Source organism: Pseudophryne corroboree, chromosome 3 (genome assembly GCF_028390025.1).
Source record: "Pseudophryne corroboree isolate aPseCor3 chromosome 3, aPseCor3.hap2, whole genome shotgun sequence".
Lineage (NCBI taxonomy): Eukaryota > Metazoa > Chordata > Amphibia > Anura > Myobatrachidae > Pseudophryne > Pseudophryne corroboree.
The window spans coordinates 373,542,825-373,555,793 of NC_086446.1; positions in this window are offsets into that span (position 1 = coordinate 373,542,825).

Sequence of the window (12,969 nt, forward strand, 5' to 3'; positions counted from 1 at the left end):
GCGCTGCAGCAGAGGTTTTTTTTTTTTTTTTTTTCGAGTACGGACACCACATGTGAGGCTGAGCCGGCCCCAGCAGGCTGTCAGCACATCCTAATTGGATTGCTGCTGCTGGGACCAGCACCAGCTCACGCCCTCTCCGCTGTCAGTCACAGTGTAGCCCTCCTCCGCTGCATAGCGGCACACGTGACTGAGCAGCGCGAGAGTAGAGGAGCCCAGCGGAGAAGTTGGTTGTACAAGAACACGTAAGTGAGCCGGGGGTGGGTGTCTGTCCGTGGCCGCGCCGCTGTACAGTGTCCCGGGGGGGGGGGGAAATCAAGATCTGAAGTCCTGCGCCGCTGTACAGTGTCCGGGGAAGGGGGGGGGGGAATCAAGATCTGAAGTCCGTGGCCGCGGCCTGCGCCGCTGTACAGTGTCCTGTACAGACGTCCCTCCCGTAGTACAGCAGAGAGGAGCGGCGGACGGAGACGGAAGCAGCGCTGCAGGAGCTGTAAGTATGTGTCTGTGTGTGTGTGTGTGTGTGTGTGTGTGTGTGGTTTTTTTTACAGCTACAAGGGGCACAGTACAAGGGCACAGCTACAAGGGGCACAGTACAAGGGGGCAGCTACAGGGCCACAACTACAAGGGGCACAGTAAAGGGGGCAGCTACAAGGGGCACAGTACAAGCGGGCAGCTACAGGGCCACAACTACAAGGGGCACAGTACAAGGGGGCAGCTACAGGGCCACAACTACAAGGGGCACAGTACAAGGGGGCAGCTAGTGCTACAGGGCCACAACTACAAGGGGCACAGTACAAGGAGGCAGCTACAGGGGCACAACTACAAGGGGCACAGTACAAGGGGCGCAGCTACAGGGGCACAACTACAAGGGGCGCAGCTACAGGGGCACAACTACAAGGGGCACAGTACAAGGGGGCAGCTACAGGGGCACAACTACAAGGGGCGCAGCTACAGGGGCACAGCTACAAGGGGCGCAGCTACAGGGGCACAACTACAAGGGGCGCAGCTACAGGGGCACAACTACAAGGGGCGCAGCTACAGGGGCACAGCTACAAGGGGCGCAGCTACAGGGGCACAGCTACAAGGGGCGCAGCTACAGGGGCACAACTACAAGGAGCGCAGCTACAGGGGCACAGCTACAAGGGGCACAGTACAAGGGGCGCAGCTACAGGGGCACAACTACAAGGGGCACAGTACAAGGGGCGCAGCTACAGGGGCACAACTACAAGGGGCGCAGCTATAGTGGCACAGCTACAAGGGGCGCAGCTACAGGGGCACAACTACAAGGGACGCAGCTACAGGGGCACAGCTACAAGGGGCACAGTACAAGGGGCGCAGCTACAGGGGCACAACTACAAGGGGCACAGTACAAGGGGCGCAGCTACAGGGGCACAACTACAAGGGACGCAGCTATAGTGGCACAGCTATAAGGGGCGCAGCTACAGGGGCACAACTACAAAGGACGCAGCTACAGGGGCACAGCTACAAGGGGCACAGTACAAGGGGCGCAGCTACAGGGGCACAACTACAAGGGGCACAGTACAATGGGCACAGCTACAGGGGCACAACTACAAGGAGCACAGTACAAGGGCGCAGCTACAGGGGCACAACTACAAGGGGCGAACGCATACCTCCCAACTGTCCCGATTTTCGCGGGACAGTCCCGTTTTTTGGGGACTGTCCCGCTGTCCCACCCGCGGGCCGCAGTGTCCCGCGGTGGGGGGGGGGGGCAGTTGGGAGGCTCCTGCACGCGCTGCTCTGCTTAGCAGAGCAGCGATGAATAGACATTCAGTCCAGACAGAGGGAGAGAGGGCATGCCAGCAGCTCACGGAGCGCTGGGCATGCCCCCTCAATGACGAAATCGGGGGCGTGGCTCGCGATCGCGGGTCCTCCAGCGAGGCCACGCCCCCTTCCCCACAGGCCACACCCCTTTTTCGGGAGCGCGCGCGGCTTCGCCACGCGTGTGTCCCTCTTTGCAAGCGGCTAAAGTTGGTAGGTATGCGAACGTCTTCCCGCGTCAGTGAGGGCATAATATTCATTCATTCATTCGTTTGTAAGTATAATTTTCATTTTTATAGGTACCGACCCTTTTGGATTCTACTGGACAAGTGGACGTGACCGGCGTGGGATGTAGGTAAGTAATCTGTCTCTCATTCAGGTATCGTTACTGTTATTTTATTTTATGTGCGGCCCAAACCAAATTTTCATCTACTAATGTGGCCCAGGGAAGGTGAAAGGTTGGACACCCCTGCATTACACCATCCCTACTGCTATTATTGCCCGGGCAGCCAACTTTCTTGTTGATGCTCTTATTAAACTAGTCTCAAAGGATCTGATTCGGGGTGGGGGGGAAGGTTGCACTTGCAATGCTGCCCCCCAGCAGGGGGTGCCCATAGGCACGTGAGCGGTGACAGCTAAAACCGGCTAGCAGCTCAAGTTCCTGGAACTTGGAAGCTCCTCCCACCCAGGCTTTCCTCGCTCTCGTCATGTGATCCGTGTGTGAGATCAAGCATGGAGGGGAGGGAGAGCCTGCTTCGGAGAGGTCACAGCTAGTACAGGAGGAATAGGGGCGTGTGACGCCGGGTTAGGGGGGCGGGGAAAGCCACGTGTCTATCAGCGCGAGCTCGAGGGAGGGGAAAAGTCTCATTCAAAGCCTGCGCGAGTTTTCAGCCTCGCTGACCAACCGGCAGTATGGCGATACGGGTAAGAGCTGGAGTTGGGTCACGTGGTGGAGCCGTAGCCTCCGTTGCTAAGCGACGCACAGTGAGTGTGAGAGACGGATGTGCCTCGTCCGTGCCCAGGGTCTGTAGGTCGCACACAGTCTGCGCCAGCAGGGGGTCATTCCGTCATTGCTAGGTAGTAGTGTGCCGTATTCCGTCTTTACTATAAGGGACTCTAGCTGCGGCTCTTCAGCTGCAATGGAGCGCAAGTAGTCCCACATGTGGTGGCAGATTGTGGTAGGGCATGTGCAGGGGCAGGCTGGCCTGGGGGTCAGGGTGCCATCTGCCCCCCAGGCCACTGCAATTTAAGTGTTCCAGAGCCACCTTACTTCAGATTCCCCGAGAAAAGCTGGGCCACTTGTTTCAGTCTGCCCCCCAGGCTGAAAGTTGCCAGCTAGCCCCTGGGCACGCGGGTGCTTGTAGTTCCACAGCAAGCTGAAGAGCCACATCTTCACTTACCATATGTATATAATGATCCTGTAAGCGTTCTTTGAGACAAGCTAATATCACAGTTTAGGACATACTGTTACCGTACCCTTAAATGAGGAACTAGGAAGGAAAAATACTCGATAAGAGCTGGGCACTCCTTGCAAATTATTAAAATGAACTTTTATTACATTTAGGTTAAAAACTAAAACCTCACAACATGAAACATATAGGAATACACAAGTGAAGCCGTGTATCAGGCGCTGAAACGATCTGGTAGGTGTGCCGCTATAACACTTCCTGCTTCGCCTCATTACCGAGAATGACATCGACAAGATGTATCAACATCTTGTCTGCTGAAGCCCCTCCAGCGATGACCCCCTGAGCTCACAGCGCGTCAGCTTCGGTGTCTCCTTCCCGGCCGGCTCCTCTGCGCATGCGCGGGGTCTCACTAACCACGCGAGATCCCCAGCGCAGTCCGGAGCTGGCAGCCACCACAGGCTATGCTCATGGCCGCCTGCAACTGTCGAAATCAACAGCTGCAGGTGTCGGAACGGTCAGCATACATTGACCACGCATATCATCCTGCTATATTTTAGATAGCAGGAGAAGCGGTATAGTGCACATAAAGTGCAGCGATACCGCTTCTCCCCCATATCGCCCCTTCATACATTTACTCCTGGGTGTAATGTTAGCGGCTGCACTCGGGAATGGAGGGATATCTGCTGCTATCCCTCTCTGATACATTTGCATGATGCTAAGGGCAATATACTATCAGAGGAAATAAAACATCTGCCTTTTTCCCGATGTTTCACCAATGTTTTTTTACAGGCTATACAATTAGGATAGCCCGTAAAACATTTAAAAAAAAAAAGCTTTCCTCCCGAAAACACACAGGTTCACTGAAACCTGTGTGTTTTCTTGAGAAACAGCCCCGTTTGCGCATGCAGACGGGTCTGTTTTCGTGGATTTGGTTGCCTCAGGCTAAACAAAATCCCTGATAAGCTGCGGCGACTCATCAGTGTCCCATGCCCCGGTGGTGGTCACATGACGCGGGAGCGGTCATGTGACTGGGGAGCTGGAGGTCAGCGCTACCCAGTCTACATCGGGAGCTGTCAGGAGTCGGCACATGGTGCAGCAACAAAAAGCTAGATAAGTTGCAGCTCGTGCTGGCTTATCGGGGCTAATAGAATAGCCTTGGGCGATATCATTGCCCGCGGTAATGTACAGCGGGTAATTGGATATCCCCCTTAATATTTGTGGTTACCTGACAAAAACAGGTATTTTTGGGGAGTAAGCCATAAATATTTTTGGATAAATGGACCTCTGAAAGTATATATGACATCAGCCACAAACACAACGGTGATTCCAGATATCTCTAAACCTTTGGGCTACAACGTGTCAGACTAGGTATTTGAGAAGGTGATCTGACTAATAGGTTGGTTCTATATCGGAGGGGCTGAAGGGACCTTGTGACGTATTGAGGGGAGGAGCTACGTCACCAGGGGAGGAGCTACGGGCGAACAGGGTACCCGAAAAGTACGCTCGCCACGCTTCGGGCACGGTGGCTCGCTCCGCTTCGCTCACCACCTAATTACTAAAGGTAATAGTTGGTGGCGTGGATAGTAGAGGAACTATCCCGCTGGCCTAGCTCCTCCCCCTTGCGTCGTAACTCCTCCCCCTTACGGAAAAGGTCCCTTAGCCCACTTGATTCTAGCATCTACCCTGACTAATACCTTGTTGCACAAAGAAACAGAATGGAACTTCAGACAAGGATCTTATACCCTCCAACTGTACCTTTTTAATAGGTACAGTACTTTTTTGTATGGTCTGTATCTGTACCAATTTTTGGCTCTCCAAACTTCCATTGAAAGTATAGGAAAAGGGGTGTGGCTAGGCCCCTTTTACCAGTGACCACGCCCCCTTTTCTAATTTGTATCGGTTTTTATGTGTAAAATGTTGGATGGTATGGGATCTCTGATGCTGGGTAAATCCTAGGATGATGCATACACACTTACAAATTGTCGGTCCGATGTGTAGTGCCTGACATCACAACTGGGCAGTCATTTACATGTGCCCACCCAGTTCTGAGGTCAGTCACCGGCGGCCTCTGGAGCAAGTGTACTGACAGCAAGTATATCGACTGTGCTGAACAGCAGACACGATATATCTGTGAACGATGCAGTTCACAGACATATCACTTGTACGCACCCACCATCTCATCCATGATACAGGTTGAGTATCCCATATCCAAATATTCCGAAATACGGAATATTCCGAAATACGGACTTTTTTGAGTGAGAGTGAGATAGTGAAACCTTTGTTTTTTGATGGCTCAATGTACACAAACTTTGTTTAATACACAAAGTTATTAAAAATATTGTATTAAATGACCCCCAGGCTGTGTGTATAAGGTGTATATGAAACATAAATGAATTGTGTGAATGTACACTTGCTTTGTTTAATGCACAAAGTTATAAAAAATATTGTCTAAAATTACCTTCAGGCTGTGTATATAAGGTGTATATGCAACATAAAAGCATTCTGTGCTTATATTTAGGTCCCATCACCATGATATCTCCTTATGGTATGCAATTATTCCAAAATACGGAAAAATCCGATATCCAAAATACCTCTGGTCCCAAGCATTTTGGATAAGGGATACTCAACCTGTATTTGAACGGCCGCTATATCGGCCTGTGTGCACCCATCTTTACACCACATGGTCTATAGGAATATAACTGCTTCAGAGCCTTTTTGAGAACACCCGATCAACTGAAGTACGTATCCTGGACTTTGGCAGACCTCCTTCAAAGTGTACTCGTTTTCTCGTTAGATATTCCCCGAACAACACTTATTTCTCTAACGTCCTAGTGGATGCTGGGGACTCCGTAAGGACCATGGGGAATAGACGGGCTCCGCAGGAGACACTGGCACTTTAAGAAAGAATTTAGATTCTGGTGTGCTCTGGCTCCTCCCTCTATGTCCCTCCTCCAGACCTCAGTTTGAATCTGTGCCCGGACGAGCTGGGTGCTACTTAGTGAGCTCTCCTGAGCTTGCTATAAGAAAGTATTTTGTTAGGTTTTTTATTTTCAGGGAGCTCTGCTGGCAACAGACTCCCTGCATCGTGGAACTGAGGGGAGAGAAGCAGCCCTACTCTCTGAAGATAATTCCTGCTTCTTAGGCTACTGGACACCATTGGCACCAGAGGGATCGTACACAGGATCTCACCCTTTGTCGTCCGATCCCGGAGCCGCGCCGCCGTCCCCCTCGCAGAGCCTGAAGACAGAAGCCGGGTGAAAGAAGCAAGAAGACTTCGAAATCGGCGGCAGAAGACTCCAGTCTTCACATGAGGTAGCGCACAGCACTGCAGCTGTGCGCCATTGCTCCCACACTACACCCACATACTCCGGTCACTGTAAGGGTGCAGGGCGCAGGGGGGGGCGCCCTGGGCAGCAATTAGAGACCTCTTTGGCAAAAGTTTGCATAATATACAGTTGGGCACTGTATATATGTATGAGCCCCCGCCAAAATTGTACATGAAAGCGGGACAGAAGCCAGCCGTCGATAGGGCGGGGCTTCTTCCTCAGTACTCACCAGCGCCATGTTTTTTGTCCACAGCACCGCTGAGAGGAAGCTCCCAAGTCTCTCCCCTGCAGTTACATGGTAGAAGAGGGTAAAAAGAGGGGCGGCACATAATTAGGCGCAAAAATCAATTTCTCTGACGTCCTAAGTGGATGCTGGGGACTCCGTCAGGACCATGGGGATTAGCGGCTCCGCAGGAGACAGGGCACAAAACTAAAGCTTTAGGATCAGGTGGTGTGTACTGGCTCCTCCCCCTATGACCCTCCTCCAAGCCTCAGTTAGGTTTTTGTGCCCGTCCGAGCAGGGTGCAATCTAGGTGGCTCTCTTAAGGAGCTGCTTAGAAAAAGTTTTTAGGTTTCTTATTTTCAGTGAGTCCTGCTGGCAACAGGCTCACTGCATCGAGGGACTTAGGGGAGAGAAGTTCAACTCACCTGCGTGCAGGATGGATTGGCTTCTTAGGCTACTGGACACCATTAGCTCCAGAGGGAGTCGGAACACAGGTCTCACCCTGGGGTTCGTCCCGGAGCCGCGCCGCCGACCCCCCTTGCAGATGCTGAAGATTGAAGGTCCAGAAACCGGCGGCAGAAGGCTTTTCAGTCTTCATGAAGGTAGCGCACAGCACTGCAGCTGTGCGCCATTGTTGTCACACACTTCACACCAACGGTCACGGAGGGTGCAGGGCGTTGCTGGGGGCGCCCTGGGCAGCAATGTATAATACCTTATTCTGGCTAAAAATACATCACATATAGCCCCTGGAGGCTATATGGATGTATTTAACCCCTGCCAGGTCTCAGAAAAACGGGAGAAGAAGCCCGCCGAAAAGGGGGCGGGGCCTATTCTCCTCAGCACACAGCGCCATTTTCCCTCACAGAAAGGCTGGTGGGAAGGCTCCCAGGCTCTCCCCTGCACTGCACTACAGAAACAGGGTTAAAACAGAGAGGGGGGGCACTTATTTGGCGATATGTATATATATATTAAAATGCTATAAGGGAAAAACACTTATATAAAGGTTGTCCCTGTATAATATAGCGTTTTTGGTGTGTGCTGGCAAACTCTCCCTCTGTCTCCCCAAAGGGCTAGTGGGGTCCTGTCCTCTATCAGAGCATTCCCTGTGTGTGTGCTGTGTGTCGGTACTTGTGTGTCGACATGTATGAGGACGATGTTGGTGAGGAGGCGGAGCAATTGCCGGTAATGATGATGTCACTCTCTAGGGAGTCGACACCGGAATGGATGGCTTATTTGAGGAATTACGTGATAATGTCAACACGCTGCAAGGTCGGTTGACGACATGAGACGGCCGGCAAACCAATTAGTACCTGTCCAGGCGTCTAAAACACCGTCAGGGGCGTTAAAACGTCCTTTCTCTATCGTCCTAGTGGATGCTGGGGTTCCTGAAAGGACCATGGGGAATAGCGGCTCCGCAGGAGACAGGGCACAAAAGTAAAGCTTTCCGATCAGGTGGTGTGCACTGGCTCCTCCCCCTATGACCCTCCTCCAAGCCAGTTAGATTTTTGTGCCCGGCCGAGAAGGGTGCAATCTAGGTGGCTCTCCTAAAGAGCTGCTTAGAAAAGTTTAGCTTAGGTTTTTTACTTTACAGTGAGTCCTGCTGGCAACAGGATCACTGCAACGAGGGACTTAGGGGAGAAGAAGTGAACTCACCTGCGTGCAGGATGGATTGGCTTCTTGGCTACTGGACATCAGCTCCAGAGGGACGATCACAGGTACAGCCTGGATGGTCACCGGAGCCTTGCCGCCGGCCCCCTTGCAGATGCTGAAGTAAGAAGAGGTCCAGAATCGGCGGCAGAAGACTCCTCAGTCTTCTAACGGTAGCGCACAGCACTGCAGCTGTGCGCCATTTTCCTCTCAGCACACTTCACACGGCAGTCACTGAGGGTGCAGGGCGCTGGGAGGGGGGCGCCCTGGGAGGCAAATGAATACCTATTTTGGCTAAAAATACCTCACATATAGCCTCCGGAGGCTATATGGAGATATTTAACCCCTGCCAGAATCCGTTAAGAGCGGGAGACGAGGCCGCCGAAAAAGGGGCGGGGCCTATCTCCTCAGCACACAGCGCCATTTTCCCTCACAGAAAGACTGGAGGGAAGGCTCCCAGGCTCTCCCCTGCACTGCACTACAGAAACAGGGTTAAAACAGAGAGGGGGGGCACTAATTTGGCGTTAGAAATATATAAAAAATGCTATAAGGGAAAACACTTATATAAGGTTGTCCCTATATAATTATAGCGTTTTTGGTGTGTGCTGGCAAACTCTCCCTCTGTCTCTCCAAAGGGCTAGTGGGTCCTGTCCTCTATCAGAGCATTCCCTGTGTGTGTGCTGTGTGTCGGTACGTGTGTGTCGACATGTAGGAGGACGATGTTGGTGAGGAGGCGGAGCAATTGCCTGTAATGGTGATGTCACTCTCTAGGGAGTCGACACCGGAATGGATGGCTTATTTAGGGAATTACGTGATAATGTCAACACGCTGCAAGGTCGGTTGACGACATGAGACGGCCGACAAACAATTAGTACCGGTCCAAACGTCTCAAAAACACCGTCAGGGGTTTTTAAAACGCCCGTTTACTTTAGTCGGTCGACACAGACACAGACAGGGACACTGAATCCAGTGTCGACGGTGAATAAACAAACGTATTCCTTATTAGGGCCACACGTTAAAGGCAATGAAGGAGGTGTTACATATTTCTGATACTACAAGTACCACAAAAGAGGGTATTATGTGGGATGTGAAAAAACTACCATAGTTTTTCCTGAATCAGATAAATTAAATAAAGTGTGTGATGATGCGTGGGTTCCCCCCGATAGAAAATTATGGGCGGTATACCCTTTCCCGCCAGAAGTTAGGGCGCGTTGGGAAACACCCCTTAGGGTGGATAAGGCGCTCACACGCTTATCAAAACAAGTGGCGGTACCGTCTATAGATAGGGCCGTCCTCAAGGACCAGCTGACAGGAGGCTGGAAAATATCATAAAAAGTATATACACACATACTGGTGTTATACTGCGACCAGCGATCGCCTCAGCCTGGATGTGCAGAGCTGGGGTGGCTTGGTCGGATTCCCTGACTAAAAATATTGATACCCTTGACAGGGACAGTATTTTATTGACTATAGAGCATTTAAAGGATGCATTTCTATATATGCGAGATGCACAGAGAGATATTTGCACTCTGGCATCAAGAGTAAATGCGATGTCCATAACTGCCAGAAGATGTTATGGACACGACAGTGGTCAGGTGATGCAGATTCCAAACGGCACAAAGGTGTATTGCCGTATAAAGGAAGAGGAGTTATTTGGGGTCGGTCCATCGGATCTGGTGGCCACGGCAACTGCTGGAAAATCCACCGTTTTTACCCTAAGTCACATCTCTGCAGAAAAAGACACCGTCTTTTCAGCCTCAGTCCTTTCGTCCCTATAAGATCATATCTGCCCAGGGATAGAGGAAAGGGAAGAAGACTGCAGCAGGCAGCCCATTCCCAGGAACAGAAGCGTTCCACCGCTTCTGACAAGTTCTCAGCATGGCGCTGAGACCGTACAGGACCCCTGGATCCTACAAGTAGTATCCCAGGGGTACAGAGTGGAATGTCGAGACGTTTCCCCTTCGCAGGCTCCTGAAGTCTGCTTTACCAAGGTCTCCCTCCGACAAGGAGGCAGTATGGAAAAAAATTCACAAGCTGTATTCCCAGCAGGTGATAATTAAATTACCCCTCCTACTACAAGAAAAGGGGTATTATTCCACACTATATTGTGGTACTGAAGCCAGAAGGCTAGGTGAGACTTATTCTAAAAAAAATTTCTCTATCGTCCTAAGTGGATGCTGGGGTTCCTGAAAGGACCACGGGGAATAGCGGCTCCGCAGGAGACAGGGCACAAAAGTAAAGCTTTTACAGGTCAGGTGGTGTGTACTGGCTCCTCCCCCCATGACCCTCCTCCAGACTCCAGTTAGATTTTTGTGCCCGGCCGAGAAGGGTGCAATTCTAGGTGGCTCTCATAAAGAGCTGCTTAGAGAGTTTAGCTTAGGTTTTTTATTTTACAGTGATTCCTGCTGGCAACAGGATCACTGCAACGAGGGACAGAGGGGAGAAGAAGTGAACTCACCTGCGTGCAGGATGGATTGGCTTCTTGGCTACTGGACATGAAGCTCCAGAGGGACGATCACAGGTACAGCCTGGATGGTCACCGGAGCCACGCCGCCGGCCCCCTCACAGATGCTGAAGCAAGAAGAGGTCCAGAATCGGCGGCTGAAGACTCCTGCAGTCTTCTTAAGGTAGCGCACAGCACTGCAGCTGTGCGCCATTTTCCTCTCAGCACACTTCACACGGCAGTCACTGAGGGTGCAGGGCGCTGGGGGGGGGCGCCCTGGGAGGCAAATAAAAACCTTTAAAAAGGCTAAAAATACCTCACATATAGCCCCACAGGCTATATGGAGATATTTACCCCTGCCTAAATGTACTAAATAGCGGGAGACGAGCCCGCCGAAAAAGGGGCGGGGCCTATCTCCTCAGCACACGGCGCCATTTTCTGTCACAGCTCCGCTGGTCAGGAAGGCTCCCAGGTCTCTCCCCTGCACTGCACTACAGAAACAGGGTATAACAGAGAGGGGGGGGCAAAATAAATGGCAATATATTAATATAAAAGCAGCTATAAGGGAGCACTTAATCATAAGGCTATCCCTGTCATATATAGCGCTTTTTGGTGTGTGCTGGCAGACTCTCCCTCTGTCTCCCCAAAGGGCTAGTGGGTCCTGTCTTCGTATAGAGCATTCCCTGTGTGTCTGCTGTGTGTCGGTACGTGTGTGTCGACATGTATGAGGACGTTATTGGTGTGGAGGCGGAGCAATTACCAAATATGAGGATGTCACCTCCTAGGGGGTCGACACCAAAATGGATGCCTTTATTTGTGGAATTACGGGATAGCGTCAACTCGCTTAAGCAGTCGTTTGCCGACATGAGGCGGCCGGACACTCAATTAGTGCCTGTCCAGGCGCCTCAAACACCGTCAGGGGCTGTAAAACGCCCCTTGCCTCAGTCGGTCGACACAGACCCAGACACAGGCACTGATTCCGGTGGTGAAGGTGACAAATCAACCGTATTTTCCAGTAGGGCCACACGTTATATGATTTTGGCAATAAAGGAGATGTTACATTTAGCTGATACTACAGGTACCACTAAACAGGGTATTATGTGGGGTGTGAAAAAACTACCAGTAGTTTTTACCGAATCAGAAGAATTAAATGACGTGTGTGATGAAGCGTGGGGTGCCCCGATAAAAAACTGCTAATTTCAAAGAAGTTATTGGCTTTATACCCTTTCCCGCCAGAGGTTAGGGAGCGCTGGGAAACACCTCCTAGGGTGGACAAAGGGCTAACACGCTTATCAAAACAAGTGGCGTTACCCTCTCCTGAGACGGCCGCACTTAAAGATCCATCAGATAGGAGGATGGAAAATATCCAAAAAGGTATATACACACATGCAGGTGTTATACTACGACCAGCTATTGCGACTGCCTGGATGTGCAGTGCTGGGGTAGTTTGGTCAGAGTCCCTGATCGAAAATATTGATACCCTGGACAGGGACAATATTTTACTGTCGTTAGAACAAATAAAGGATGCATTTCTTTATATGCGTGATGCACAGAGAGATATCTGCACACTGGCATCACGGGTAAGTGCTATGTCCATTTCGGCCAGAAGAGCTTTATGGACACGACAGTGGACAGGCGATGCGTAGAGGAGTTATTTGGGGTCGGTCTATCGGATTTGGTGGCCACGGCTACGGCCGGGAAATCCACCTTTCTACCTCAAGTCACTCCCCAACAGAAAAAGGCACCGACCTTTCAACCGCAGCCCTTTCGTTCCTTTAAAAATAAGAGAGCAAAGGGCTATTCATATCTGCCACGAGGCAGAGGACGAGGGAAGAGACAGCAACAGGCAGCTCCTTCCCAGGAACAGAAGCCCTCCCCGGCTTCTACAAAAGCCTCAGCATGACGCTGGGGCTTCGCAAGCGGACTCGGGGGCGGTAGGCGGTCGTCTCAAGAATTACAGCGCGCAGTGTGCTCACTCGCAGGTAAATCCCTGGATCCTGCAGATAATATCTCAGGGGTACAGGTTGAAATTAGAGACAGAGCCACCTCGCCGTTTCCTGAAGTCTGCTTTACCAACGTCCCCCTCAGAAAGGGAGACGGTTTTGGAAGCCATTCACAAGCTGTATTCTCAGCAGGTGATAGTCA